General features: G+C 42.2%; 1 protein-coding gene across 3 annotated transcripts in view; it reads left to right on the forward strand.

Annotated features, from left to right (window-relative positions):
- The window catches only part of LOC144699689 (uncharacterized), a 34252-nt gene that overhangs the window by 17757 nt on the left and 1688 nt on the right, over nt 1-14807 (forward strand). The window contains exon 4 of one of the 3 annotated variants that reach the window (XR_013580588.1): nt 2943-2990. The exons of the other annotated variants lie outside the window; for them this stretch is intronic. The gene's annotated coding sequence lies outside the window, so the exon portion shown is untranslated. The remainder of the gene's footprint in view (nt 1-2942; nt 2991-14807) is intronic. 3 annotated transcript variants of the gene reach the window in all.

Raw genomic sequence — 14807 nt, forward strand, 5'->3', positions numbered from 1 at the left:
ATCCCCACCCCCTTTCTGATCACCCCCCTTTTTTTTTCCAATAATTTATATAGATTTTTCTTTTCCCACCTATTTCCATTATTTTTAAATGTATTTCCATCCATTGTTTTATCTCTACCTTTTAGCCTATTTCAATTCCTTCACCTCACCCCATCCCCACTAGGGCTATCTGTACCTTGCTCCTCCTGCTTTCTACCCTTAATTAGCACATTCCTTAGATAATATCACCACCTTCAACACCTCTTTGTCCTTTTGTCTATGACATCTTTTGGTTATCTCCACCTATCACTGGCCCTCTATCCAGCTCTACCTGTCCCACCCCCCTTAAACCAGCTTATATTTCATCTCTTTTCTAACAAAGAACAAAGAAAAGTACAGCACAGGAACAGGCCCTTAAGCCCTCCAAGCCTGCGCCGATCATATTGCCCGTCCACTAAAACATTTTGCACTTCCAGGGTCCGCATCCCTCTATTCCCATCCTATTCATGTATTCGTCAAGCTGCCTCTTAAACACCACTATCGTACTTTCTTCTACCACCTCCTCTGGCAGCGAATTCCAGACACTCACTACCCTCTGCATAAAAAACTTGCCCCGCACATCTCCTCTATAGTTTTCTCCTCTCACCTTAAATCTATGTCCCCTAGTAATTGACTCTTCCACTCTGGGTAAAAGCTTCTGACTATCTACTCTGTCCATGCCACTCATAATTTTATAAACTTCTATCAAGTCGCCCCTCAATCTCCGTCACTCTAGTGAGAACAATAGAGTTTCTCCAACATCTCCTCATAGCTAATAACCTCCAGACCAGGCAGCATCCTGGTAAACCTCCTCTGCACCCTCTCCAATGCCTCCATATCCTTCTGGTAATGTGGTGACCAGAATTGCACGCAATATTCCAAGTGTGGCCTAACCAAGGTTCTATACAGCTGCAGCATGACTTCCCAGCTTTTATACTCAATACCCCTGCAAATGAAGGCAAGCATGCCATATGCCTTCCTGACTACCTTATCCACCTGCTTTGCCACTTTCAGTGACCTGTGGACCTGTACACCCAGATCCCTCTGCCCGTCGATGCACTTAAGGGTTCTGCCATTTACTGTATAATTCCTACCTGTATTAGACCTTCCAAAATGCATTACCTCGCATTTTTCTGGATTAAACTCCATCTGCCATTTCTCCGCCCAAGTCTCCAACCGATCTATATCCTGTTGTATCCTTTGACAATCCTCTTCACTATCTGCAACTCCTCCAACCTTAGTGTTGTCTGCAAACTTACTAATTAGCCCAGTTACATTTTCCTCCAAATCATTTATGTATACTACAAACAGCAAAGGTCCCAGCACTGATCCCTGCGGAACTCCACTAGTCACAGCTCTCCATTCAGAAAAGCACCCTTCCACTGCTACCCTCTGTCTTCTATGACCAAGCCAATTCTGTATCCATCTTGCCAGCTCACCTCTGATCCCGTGCAACTTTACCTTCTATACCAGTCTGCCATGAGGGACCTCGTCAAAGTCCTTACTGAAATCCGTGTAGATAACATCCACTGCCCTTCCATCGTCGATCATCTTTGTCACTTCCTCGAAAAACTCAATCAAGTTAGTGAGACACGACCTCCCCTTCGCTAAACCATGCTGCCTCTCACTAATACACCCATTTGCTTCCAAATGGTAGTAAATCCTGTCACGAAGAATCTTCTCCAATAATTTCCCTACCACTGACGTAAAGCTCACCGGCCTGTAATTTCCTGGATTATCCCTGCTACCCTTCTTAAACAATTAGTTCAGTTGAAGAGTCATACGGACTCAAAACGTTAACTGTGTTCCTCTCCGCAGATGCTGCCAGACCTGCTGAGTTTTTCCAGGTATTTTTATTTTTGTTTTTTTTTCCATTGAAACTTCTTGTTCCTTTTTAATAGTTCAGTCAGTGGAGCAACCACACCGCTGAAATTTGGTACAAATTTCTGGTAAAACTCACTCATGCCACAAATCTCAAAACTTCTCGTTTTGTTGTAGGCACTGGGAAATCCATGATAGCCTTTGACTTTCGCATCTCTCAGAGCCACCTTACCATGTCCAATGGTGTGGCCTAGAAACGTAACCTGCGCTTTTGCAAATTCACTTTTAGCCAAGTTCATCACCAAATTAACTTCTTATAATTGAGAAAATAATCCTTTCAGATGCTGTAAATGCTCCTCTCATGTCGGACTGAAAACTATTAGATCGTCAATATAAACAGCACAATTGCTTAGACCTGCAATTACTTTGTTTGCCAGTCTTTGAAATAGTCACAGGTGCATTCTTCATACCAAATGGCATGACTTTAAATTGATATAGTCCGTTTGGCATCACAAAAGCCGATATCTCCTTTGCTCTCTCTGACAACGGTACCTGCCAATATCCTTTTAGCAAGTCAATCATTGTGATAAATTTCGATTGTCCCACTTTCTCAATGCAATCTTCCAACCGTGGTGTGGGATATGAATCCGCTTTTGTCACCGCATTCACCTTTCGATAGTCCACACACAGTCTTTGAGTTCTATCTGGTTTTGGTACCCGTACAATAGGCGAACTCTAGTTACTGCAACTAGACTCAATGAAGCATGAAGCAGTTTGAAGCATGAAATCAATTTCTTTTTGTTAAAAACAAAAAACTGCGGATGCTGGAAATCCAAAACAAAAACAGAAATACCTGGAAAAACTCAGCAGGTCTGGCAGCATCGGCGGAGAAGAGCAAAGTTGACGTTTCAAGTCCTCATGACCCTTCAACAGAACTGCTCTTCTCCGCGGATGCTGCCAGACCTGCTAAGTTTTTCCAGGTATTTCAATTTCTTTTTGTACTTGTGAAAACTTTGCTGGATTTAATCTATGAGGATGTTGCCTTATTGAAGATGAAACCTGTATAGCTAAATGTGTCTTTCCCAATTTATTCCCACAAATAGGTTTGCATGACTGCAGTAGCTTTTCCAAATCACTTTGACACTTGCTTGGTAGGTAACTCAATATTTTATTTGAATTTTCAAGCACCCCTTCATTATCCAATTTGATTAGAGGAAAATCAATTTCAGAGTCCTGCACTTCTACCTCTTTCTCATCATCCACCATCACTATATACCTCTTTTTGTTCCTCTTCCCTGTCAAAGTACTTTTTAAGCATATTTACATAACACACCCTCTGCTTCTTCCTTCTATTTGGGGTATTTATTAAACAATTTACTTCACTCAATTTCTTTTCAATCCTGTAAGGCCCACTAAATCTTGCATTTAATGAATCAGCTAGTACTGGTAACAAAATTAATACTCTTCCCCAGCAACAAAACTGCGAGCTGTCGCTTTCTTATCTACCTTCATTTTCATCACTTGCTGTGATACCACTAAATGTTCCCTAGCCAACTCACATGCTCTGTTCAATCCTTCCCTGAAATTTGATTCATAATCCAAGAGAATAGTTTCTGAACTTTGACCCACCAATTTCTCATGAGTTAATTTCAGTGGTCCCCTTACCTCATGACCATAAACTAATTCAAAAGGGCTAAAACCAGCCGATGCATTAGGAGTGTCTCTAATAACAAATAACAAGAATGGAACTCCTGTATCCCAATCCTGTGCATACTCCTGACAGTACGATCTCATCATAGTTTTTAAATTTGATGCCATCTTTCCAAAGCTCCTTGTGACTCCGGATGATAAGCTGCTGAATTAAACCGTTTCACCCCCAAACCGTTCATTACTTCCTTAAACAGCTGTGACATGAAATTTGACCCCCTAATCTGATTGTTTCCTTAGGTAAACCATGGGCAGAATTTTCAGCCCCCGCTCACCGAGGCATAAAATGACGCGCGGTGACGTTGGGTGTGTGTCCCGACATCACCCCACGTCATTCAGATTTTCAGTTCGGCGGCCACGCACCCAAGTCAGCTGCCCAACTGCCGAACTGTCAAAGGCCTATTAAAGCCAGTTAACTATCAATTAAATCAATAACCTGAGCTGCCCGTCCAACCTTAAGGTTGGTGGGCAGGTGAAGAGCCCAGGCGGCCTTCGCATTTTTCATGGAACCTCATCCACGGGTGAGATGAGGTTTCATGAAGGTTTTTAAAGTCTTGTAAAAATTTTTAATAAAATTAATGGACAATTCCCAGCTCATGACAGTTTCACATGAGGGGACATGTCTCAAAAATTCTTTCCCTTTATTAAATTTTTTTGCATTTAAACTAATCTCCCTGATGCAGCTCAGTGCCTCAGGGAGATTTCTGCACTCTTTTGCGCGCATGCATGAAAGAGTGCAGGCCCCGACTCAGGCAACACCACACCCCCACCTCCCCTCCCACAGCTGGCACAGAAAGCGCTCAGTGCTTCTGGGTGCACATCACGCTAGGGGAGCCTTAATTGGCCCGCCCATGTAAAATGGCAGCGCGCAGCTGATTGTGAGCGGTGATCGGCTGCATGCATGCCCGCCCCCGCCCAACCCCCCAGATGGGGAGAAAATTCTCCCCCATATCTTGTAAAAAATTTAATTAACTCCTTCACAATCTTCTTGGTTGTAATATTTCTTGAAAGTATCGCTTCAGGAAACCTGGTAGACACACCCATTATTGTTAGTAGGTACTAATTTCCACTTTTAGTCTTAGGGAGGGATCCTACACAATCAATCATGATCATGTTCTTCAAATGATGGTATTGGGATTAAAGGCACCAGCTTTATCAGTGCTTGTGTTTTCCCTGTTACTTGACATGAATGACAGGTTGTATAGAATTTGACTATATCCCTATGCAATCCTGGCCAAAAAAAACCTCTGTATCTTTTCCTGTGTTTCCTAATTCCTAAATGTCACCCCATTGGTATCTCATGAGCAATCCTCAGAATCTTATTTCTATACCCTAATGGGATAACAATCTGATGCACCTCACTCCAGATTTCATTTGCTGAGACATGATCCGGCCTCCATTTTCTCATTAAAATATCTCCCGCAAGGTAATAACATACTGGAATACATTTTGTTTCTGTTTCTGAATAAGCTTTCTGATATAAATGCTTTAATTGCAAATCATTTTTCTGTAACTCCACTAATCTCATTGAGTTAAATGCTTCAGCTGAATTGTCCTGTAGTCTTTCCTCCTGAACAATGTTATCAGACATGGTGCCAGCTAATTGGATTTTGACATCTTCTTGCCTTTGAACTGCCTGCCCTTCTTGTTTATCTTGTTCTTCCCGATGAGCTTTTGATCCTGTGATCACACAATCAGGAAACAATCCCTCTGTAACACCTCTGTTGAAAACACTTCTACAGACCGCTCGACTACCCTGGGCATCAACCACATTTGTGATTCAGCTATATCATTACTCAGACTAAATTGAACCCTTGCAATGGGCAATTTTTCCACTATTCCAGCAATAACTTCACCTGTCCTCCCTTTGCTTCTTAATTTTACCTTTCACAACGGAATAGATTTAGCATCTCCATGAACACCACTTATTATCACCTGCCCCTGCAATACTCCCTTGGAACAACAAATATTACTATCCCACAACATTAAAGATTGACTAGCCCCTGTGTCTCTTAAAATTTTAACATCTTTATCATTTCCACCCTGTACACCTAGAAAGACTTTCCCTTCACATGCAAAGTCTTCAAACATTTCTGCAACCTGCTCCTCAGAATTCTCTTGGGTAAATTGTGAACACATTCCCGCTTCTTTACCTATCACTGTTATGACCGATGCAGTTGGTAAATTGGAGTTATTTAAAAATCCCAGAGGGAAACTGTCATAACCTATAATTTTAAGTGCTACGTTTGAGATGCGACACTAAATTCAGGAATCAGACCACTAGTTCTCGAGGTTTTACATTAAACTAAGTGAAACATTTTATTAATTTACATAGGTTAAAATATATATGCACTTGGCTACAAATTACGACTATCATAACTCCTAACAAATTCCCAAACTAATTTCCATTAAAGCAACAGCAACCCATGGACTTAACCAGACACCAGGCAAAGCATTTTCATCTTAAGAATTCAAAATGAGGTTCTTTTCACTTTGTTCCTGTGGAGATAGTTGGAGGCTTGCAGCTGCCTTTTGATCTCACATTGCCTCTGGTCTGCACACCCAAAACGGTTGTCTTGTTATACCTACCACTGCCCATTGAATGTTAATTCTCGTATCAACAACCTCTGAACTAAACCTCTCTAACAATAAAACCTCTTTCATAGTAGTGGAAAAATTAGTAATATAAACACATTGCTTGATAGTTGCTATATAGGTGTCCATTTTCACCCTACTCCTTGAATGCTCTATTAAAAAAATGCAAATGCATGCTATCTCTCTTACATATCAAAACTAGTACACATTAAAGCACACAGGCTAGCTGGTTTTAATCCAATTAAGACACACCCACAGACTAAACCTCTATTTTAAAAGAAAAATATTTTCCAAAATATTATATACATTAATAGCTTCATGACCATCACTGCTTCTCCCTGTTTACCTGTATACAAACCACTGGTTTTTCCTGTGCCTGAACCTCAGAACCCACAGTACTTTTACATCCAGAACTTTTCTGTACCCCAATAATTCCAACAGATTTTTCCAGTAATTTCCAACACATTGACTTTGTGTGCCCCACTTTATTACAATGAAAACACCACAATTTTCAAATGTCACTCCTGCCCTCAGCGCCTTCCTTTTTCTTCTGAGAAAAAACTTCTTGAGAATTTCCAGCCACTCCTTCTCTTCCTGACTACCTACCTTCTTTTCACCTTCCCACTTTCTGGGCACAATTCCCACCCCCCCCCCCCCCCCCACCATCGGGGGCAAAGTTGAGTGGCGGGTGCGCACAGGCATGCCTCCGATTGGCACCCCCAATCAGGGGCTGTGCCATTTTACATGAGCAGTACAATTAAGGGGGGGGAATCCCTACATGCATGCGCACGAAAAAGCGCACTCATCTCCCTGAGGCTAAGTGCTGCCTCAGGGAGATCAGCTGTTCTGTGACAAATATTAAAAACAGAGAAAAGAAAAATTCCTGACATGTCCCCTCATGTGACACTGTCACATGAGTTGGGACATGTCCATAATTTTTACAAAAACTTTAATAAAATTTTTTAAAACCTACATGAAACCTCATCTCGCCCGTGGATGAGGTTTCATGCTTTTTCTAATTCCCGCCGGGGTTCCTGGCCTGCCCGCCAACCGTAAGGCCCATTAATTAGCTAAATGACTTTGTCAATGGCCTCAATTGGCCATTGACAGGTCGGTGGGCGCACAGCTGATTTTGCTGTGCCCCCGCCTACTGAAAAATTTAAATGGGGCGGAATGACGTCAGGAATTCCACCCGACGTCACCGCATGTCATTTTACATGCTGGCGAGCGGGCCCCACCCCCCCGCTCACCGTCAGGAAAACCCTGCCCTGTATCTTTTTCCGATTTGAAATGGTGACAAAAAAAGGTTTAGCTCTATGAACTAACTCATAATCATCAGCTATCTTTTTTTTATTCATTCACGGGATGTGGGCTTCGCTGGCTGGGCCAGCGTTTATGGTCCATCCCTATTTGCACTTGAGAAGGTGGTGGTGAGCTGCCTTCTTGAACTGCTGCTTGTCTTACAGTTTGAACCCTCTGTTCCTCCACAGGAGTTCTCACTACCGAAGGGATTGAGTCTTTAAATTCTTCCAAAAGAATTACTTCCCTAAAAGCTGCGTGTGTTGTCTGTATCTTTAAGGCCCGTATCCACCGGTCAAAATTACTTTGTTTTAATCTCTCAAACTCAATATAAGTTTGCCCAGGCTGTTTTCTCATATTCCTAAATATCTGCAGGAACCAACTCATATGCACTCAAAATAGCCTTTTTCACCACATCATAATTCATCGATACCTCTTCACGCAGCAAAACATTTACCTCATGCGCTTTACCCAGCAATGTAGATTGTAATAATAACGTCCAGTACTCCTGTGGCCATTTCATCTGTTTAGCTATCTTCTCATATGAAATAAAGAACGATTTAACATCATTTTCCTCAAACTTTGGAAGAGCTGGTACAAATCTAAACATCTCCCCACTGGGTTTTAGGTTAAAGGTTTTTTTCATCATCAGAACTCTCCTCAATATCTGAGGTCTCTTTTTTAACTTCCAGCCTTTTAAGCAGGTATTCTCTTTCTCTCTTTTTCTCTCTTTCCTGAAATTACAGTTCCAGCTTCCTTTCTTTCGCCTGCCTTCCTACTTGCTCCATTTTAAAAGCCATTTCTCTTTCCTTTCCTTCTAATTCAAGTTTTTTCAGTTCCTTTGCTTGTTCAAATTCAAGTTTCTCCATTTCAAACTGAAGTCTCACTACCTCCAGCTGTGACTCACTAGTGTCAGGTTTCACTTCCAACTATAGATGCTGTGCTACACTTTTAATTATATCTGATTTCCTAGCCCCCGCAGGTAACCCCAATTTTAACTTATCTGCCAACTCTGTTAATGTACTTTTGGTTACATTTTGAAACTCAATCAGAGTTTTATCTTCTACTCCCAGACAAGTCTTAGCAATTGCCAAAGCCACCTTGCAGTTCACCACTTCTAAAAAACCTCACCAATCCCTGAATTCAAAGTGATTCTCGTACTCGTAACCTTAAGATTCACTAATTCCAAACCAATCAAGGAATTACAAATATTAAACAAAAACAGAATTTTCTATTTTTGTTTCAGATTTCCAGTATCTGCAGTATTTTGATTTTAATTACAAATATTATCCCAGCAAGAGCCCCCAATTGTTATGACACAGCAGTTGGTAAAGGCTGAATTATTTAAAATCTCAGAGGGAAACTTTAAACAACTGCCATAACCTATATTTTCAATTGATATGTTTGAGATGCAGCTCGGAATTCAGGAATGAAACCAACAGGCCTTGAGAGGTTTTTTTTATATAAATTAAATCAAACATTTATTAATTTAACAACAAATTTAAACACATACACACGTCTACAAATTACACCATAATAATTATTAAACAAATCCCCAAATTAATCACTCCCAGGTAATCTTCCCCAAGGCAACAATGACCCATAGACTTAAACAGACACCAGGCAAAGCACATTTTATCTTACAAATTCATAATGAGTTTCCTTTCAATTTGTTCCTTTGCAGACACAGTGGAAAGGTTTACAGACTGCTTAGATATTACATGCCTCTGACTTCCACACACAAAACTCTTTTCTGTATATACCTAGTCTTCCCTTTGAATGTAAATTCTCATTGTATCACCAGACCCTTTGAACTCCACCTCTTCTAACAATAAAACCCCTTTCATAGCACCAATTTTATTAGTAAGATAAACATATTGTTTGGTGTCTCCTATCTAGATGCAAGATTTCACCCCCAGTCTTTGAATGGTTTATTCAATAAAACGCAATTGTCCCCTCTACCTTACTGTTTAACATCTCAAAACTACTATTCATCAAAGCACCCAGACTTGCTGGCTTTAATCCAGTTAAGACACACACACACTCACACCCACACACACAGACCCCACTACAACTCGAATTTAAAATAATTTCCAATAACATTATATACATTAATATCTTCATGACACCATCCCAGCTACATATTCATGGACGCAGTCACACTGGGCAGAGACCATGTATCTGCACCGTGTGTGGGAAGGGATTCACTCAATAATGCACACCAGTGATTATTAAACTCCAGACTGCCAGTTGGTGGAGTAGGAGACCAGAAGCCAATATTTACTCAGTCTTAATCACAGAATGAAACATCACAACCACTAACTCTACTTCCCCACCAGTGTCAACAGGTGTCTCTTTATACACTTCTGAGTAAACTAAAACCAAATAAACAAATTAACTAATTAACAACCCCTTAAAGGGGCTCTGTAACAAAAACAAAACTTGAAAGGAAACTTATCAAGATTAAATTAAAATAAAATTTTGGAGGGAGATGATGCACTCCAGCCCCTGCGGTGCCCACCGGTTGCAGAAGGCCTCAAGCGCACAGGTGGACACGGTTTTCTCCCTCTCCAGGGACAGATGGACATAACCACAGAAGAGAGGTAGACATCTAAGATGAGTGACCCCCTCAATGGCCCACTGCCTGGACCTGTTTATGACTACCTTTGCCAGGCCCAGGAGCAGGCTAACAAGGAGATCCTCCGATCTGCTCACCCCTCCTCCACAACAGGTGGCCAAAGATCAGGAGCATGGGGCTAAAGTGCAACCAGAAATTGAGGAGCAACACCTCAAATAATGAAAAAGAGGCTGAAACCTCGCACAACCTATGTAAATGTGAAACATGGGCTTTTTAAGGATGCAGAAATTACAAGTGGTCTGGGTGTCCATGAACAAATTTAACTTCTGGTTACGTAGGACTGCTGCGTGCAACACCCTCCATGCCAAATCCCCAGTGGAAAAAGGGGGGACTCCCACATAGCCTCCCACCACGGGCCCCCGCCTCTTCCAGAGGGCAGAACAGTAAGCCACAGCATAACTGGATGGTTGACAAGGATGAGGAAGTGGAGGGTGTGCAGCAGCAATCTATGTAGAAAATCCCTCCTCGCAGAGTGGAATAGCACAAAGGGGATTTCCGCAAGATGGCATAAATTGTGGGACCAAGGTTCTTGAGGGAGGTTTTGGGACCCAGGGCCAATGTAAAATTCTGCCCGAACTGGGGTCAGTTCAGACGGGAGTGCTCTGCAAGCTTCTCTTTATAATCTTTTGAGTTTCAAATAAACTAAGTAACTAATGAACCACCCTGACAGGTGAAGTGACTCTTTATATTCTTTTGCAAATATCAATTAAGTAAATTAACTAATTAATTAATAAACTAATTAACAGTCCCTTAAAGAAGCGCTGTAACAAAAATCAAAACTTTAAAGGAAACATATCAAATTAATGTTCCCATGGTTGATGATGCACTCCAGTCCCTACGGTGCCCACCAGTTGTGGAAGGCCTCAAGCGTACTGTGTAGTCCCTCTCCAGGCACATCAGGACGCTAGCATAGCCACAGAATTTAGTCAGGCCTATCGACCCCCTGCACGGTTCACTGTCCAACCCCCTTTGCACCAGGTGACCAAAGATCAGGAGCATGGGCCTGAAGTGCAGGAACAGCCCCCTCAAATAATCAAAAAGGGACTGCAACTTCGCACAACCTATGTAATTGTGGACATGGACTGCTCAAGGTCACAGAAAAGACAAGAATCCTGGGAGTTCGTGAATCACCTTAGTTGTTTATTGCACGGGACTGCTGTATGCAACACCCTCCATGCCAAATCCCCAATGGTAAAGGGGAGGACTCCTGTGTAGAGAGCTCTCCACTGGAGGCCCCTGCCAGTTCCAGACGGCAGAACAGAATGCCACAGCTTGTCCAGATGGTTGACGAGGGTGAGGAAGTGCAGGGTGTACAGCAGCAGCCCGTACAGGAAACTCTTCCATGCAGAGTGGAACATTACAAAAGGGATTTCTGTGAGATGCTCAAGTTGTGGGCCTGAGGTGCCGGAGGGAGGGTTTGGACTGGGGGTGAATAAGAAATTGTGTCCAAGAGGGGTCAGTTCAGACTGGAGTGCTCTGCAAATGTCTGCTTATATGTGCTCAAGTGATCATCTGATCAATGCCTTCTATCTGCATATCCTGAACCTTAATTTATACAATTAACAGATTCCTTTTCTTTAAGTAAAAATTAACAATTGATATGCACAAAATATTTCAAAACGAATCAAAAGGAAAGAAATTATTTTCCATATGCTGTACAAAGCATTGCATTATGAGAAGCCCCTCTTCTAGGATCCCCAATAATTTCTTAGTGCAAGCACTTAATGAAACAATCTGATAATTGATGACTTGCATGAACCCATTTGATCTTGGAGATTTCCTTTCTCTCCAACATTTGCTTCACGCTAGTAAGGTCAATCCTTAATCATTTTTCACTCATACATTTTTGTAGAGTGTACGTTATCACACAAAGAACAAATATCTCTGTAACATTCAATAGACAAATTATCTTTAGTGTGTCCCTTGTATAGAATTTCCCCCAAACTATTTGACAAATAGAATCTCATATCCACTGCCTCCACAACAACCAGTGTTTCCTTAGGTAAAGTACTTTTAGCTACCTTTTTAAAAATTTTCTTAGCTTCCCAGGCTAAAGGACAACATTTCTGATTCTTGCCCACCAAAAATATTGTGAAACCAGCTGCACTTGAATGCCCATCAGGAAGATCAGCATGAGAAGGATCACTAAAATGACTAATTTCATGTTCTTTGGGTCACCCAAGAATGGAAACTTGAGTGCACATTTCTCCATATTTAATTTTTAAAATGTTTTATTTATGCTTAAACATCCTCAACTTTAGGATGTTTCATCACAGTACTTAGTTCCAACACACCAAAACTAGCATCCAGCCTTGTCTGTGTCCTTAACAAATTCAACTGACCAAACAAGCTTTGCAACTAAAACAAAAATGGAAAATGTTGAAAAAACTGAGCAGGTTATGGGGCATCTGTGGAGAGAGAAATAGACTTAACATTTCAGGTTGATGACCTTTCATCAGAATTGAGAAAAGAAATGTAATAGGTTTTGAGCAAGGGGTGGGTGGGACAAGGACAAAGGAAGGACTGTGATAGGGTGGAAGACGGGAGAGATTGAAGGCAGAAGAGTCTTACAGGGCCAAAGGGATGGGTGATGGGGCAAGAAAAGAAACAAAAGATGTGCCTACAGCAGGTGTGCTGCTGTCTGAAAGCAAAAAAAAGAAAAAAAAAATGTAACATGCAAAGAAAAGGAAACAAGATGGGGACAGAGATTATTGTCTGAAATTGTTGAACTCACTGTTGAGTCTGGAAGGTTGTAAAATGCCTAATTGAAAAATGAGGTGCTGTTCCTCAAGCTTACATTGACCTTCATTGGAACAGTGCAGGAGAGCAAAGACAGAAATGTCAGCGTGAGAGCGAGGCGGTGAGTTAAAATGACAGGCCACCGGAATCTCGGTGTCATGCCTGTGGACTGAACGGAGGTGGTCTGCAAAGTGGTCACCCAATCTGAGTTTGGTCTCCCCAGTGTAGAGACCACATTGTGAGCAGCGAATACATTAGACTAAATTTAAAGAAGTACAAGTAAATTACTGCTTCATCTGAAAGGAGTGTTTGGGGCCTTGGACGGAGAGGAGGGAGGAGGTATAAGAGCGGGTGTTACGTCTCCTGCAATTGCAGGAGATGTATCGTGGGAAGGAGATGGGGTGTCAGGGGTGACTGAGGAGTGGACCAGGGTATCACAGAGGGAATGGTCCCTTCAGAATGCTAAAAAGGGGAGGGGAAGGGAAGATGTATTTGATGGTGACATCACACCAAAGGTGGCAGGAAAAGATATGTTGAATATGGAGGCTGGTGGGGTGAAGGTGAGGACAAGGGATCATTTTGGGAGGGAGGGAAAAGGAGTACAGGATACATAACAGATACGTGGAGGGTCCTGTCAGCCACCGGGGGAGTGGAGGGGGGAGTCCTCGATTGAAGAAAAACAAAAACATCTCTGAAGCGCTGTTGCAGAAGGTTGCATAATCAGAACAGATGTGACAGAGATGGAGGAACTGGAAGAATGGAATGGAGTCCTTACAGGGTGTAGAATATGAAAAACTATAGTCAAGGTTGCTGTGGGAGTTAGTGGGCTTATAACGAATATTAGGTGATAGCCATAATGCCAGAAATGGAGACAGAGAAGTCAAGGAAGGGAAGAGTTGGAGATGCACCACATGAAACTGAGAGAAGAGTGGAAATTGGAAGCAAAGTTGATGAAGTTTTCCAATTGAAGCTGAGAGTAGGACATGGCACAGGTACAGGCATCAATGTACTGGAAAAAGATTTGAGGGGGGTGCCTGAGTAGGACTGAATCAAGAAATGTTCGAAATATCCTACAAAAAGACAATCATAGTTAGGAACTATCTGGGTATCCATAGCAACACCTTTTATTTGGAGGAATTGAGTTGCGTTAAAGGAGAAATTGTTCAATGCCATTGTTCAGCCTGGCAGAAAAGGATGGTGGTCAATGGAAAGTGATTAGGCTACCATTCAAGCAAGAAGCAGAGAGCCTTCAGACCATCCTTGTGGGGTTTGGGGGTATACAGTGATTGGATGTCCATGGCAAAGAGATAGGGCCAGGAAATTGGAAACTTTTAAAGTGATAGAGGGAATCAGAAGAGTCATGGATGTAGGTAAGAAGAAACTGGAGAAGGGGATAAAAAGAGTTAAAGTAGGAAGAGATCAGTTCAGTGGGGCAGGAATAGGCTGGAATGATAGGTTTACCATGGCAGCCCAGTTTATGGATCTTGGGAAGGGGGTAGAAGCGAGCTTTGTGAGTTTGGTGATTTATGAAGTGGGAAGCCATAAAGCGTTTCTTCTTTAGGTGCAGCATCATCTTTCTATGATGACCTAGCATGATTAACCGTGATAGGAGAAACACACTCTAAGTAGGATTGCAGATTCAACGGGCAGAATTTTCCATTTATGAGACTAAGTGTGATGGTGGACGGTTTCAGCAAAACTCATCCTGCTGGCCGGAATGGTGAGAATTTGCACCCGATTCCACGCCTGGAGGGTCATTAATTATGCACAGGTGAGTATCGGGCCAAATTACCTGGCAGGTCAGGTGTTGATTTATCCACCCGCCATCAGCTGGTGGGGTCAAATATCCGGGCGCCATACTTAAAGGCCAGTCCAACACATAATCTCACTCTCTCCAGTCCACCTGTTTTCCTGACACTGGCAGAGATGTCTTGTAGCCAGAAAAAGAAGGCCGAGAGTCTCAAGAAGAAGGCAGCATCCCGCTTCACGC

This window comes from Cetorhinus maximus, chromosome 24 (assembly GCF_964194155.1).
Source record: "Cetorhinus maximus chromosome 24, sCetMax3.hap1.1, whole genome shotgun sequence".
In the NCBI taxonomy this organism is placed as follows: Eukaryota; Metazoa; Chordata; class Chondrichthyes; order Lamniformes; family Cetorhinidae; genus Cetorhinus; species Cetorhinus maximus.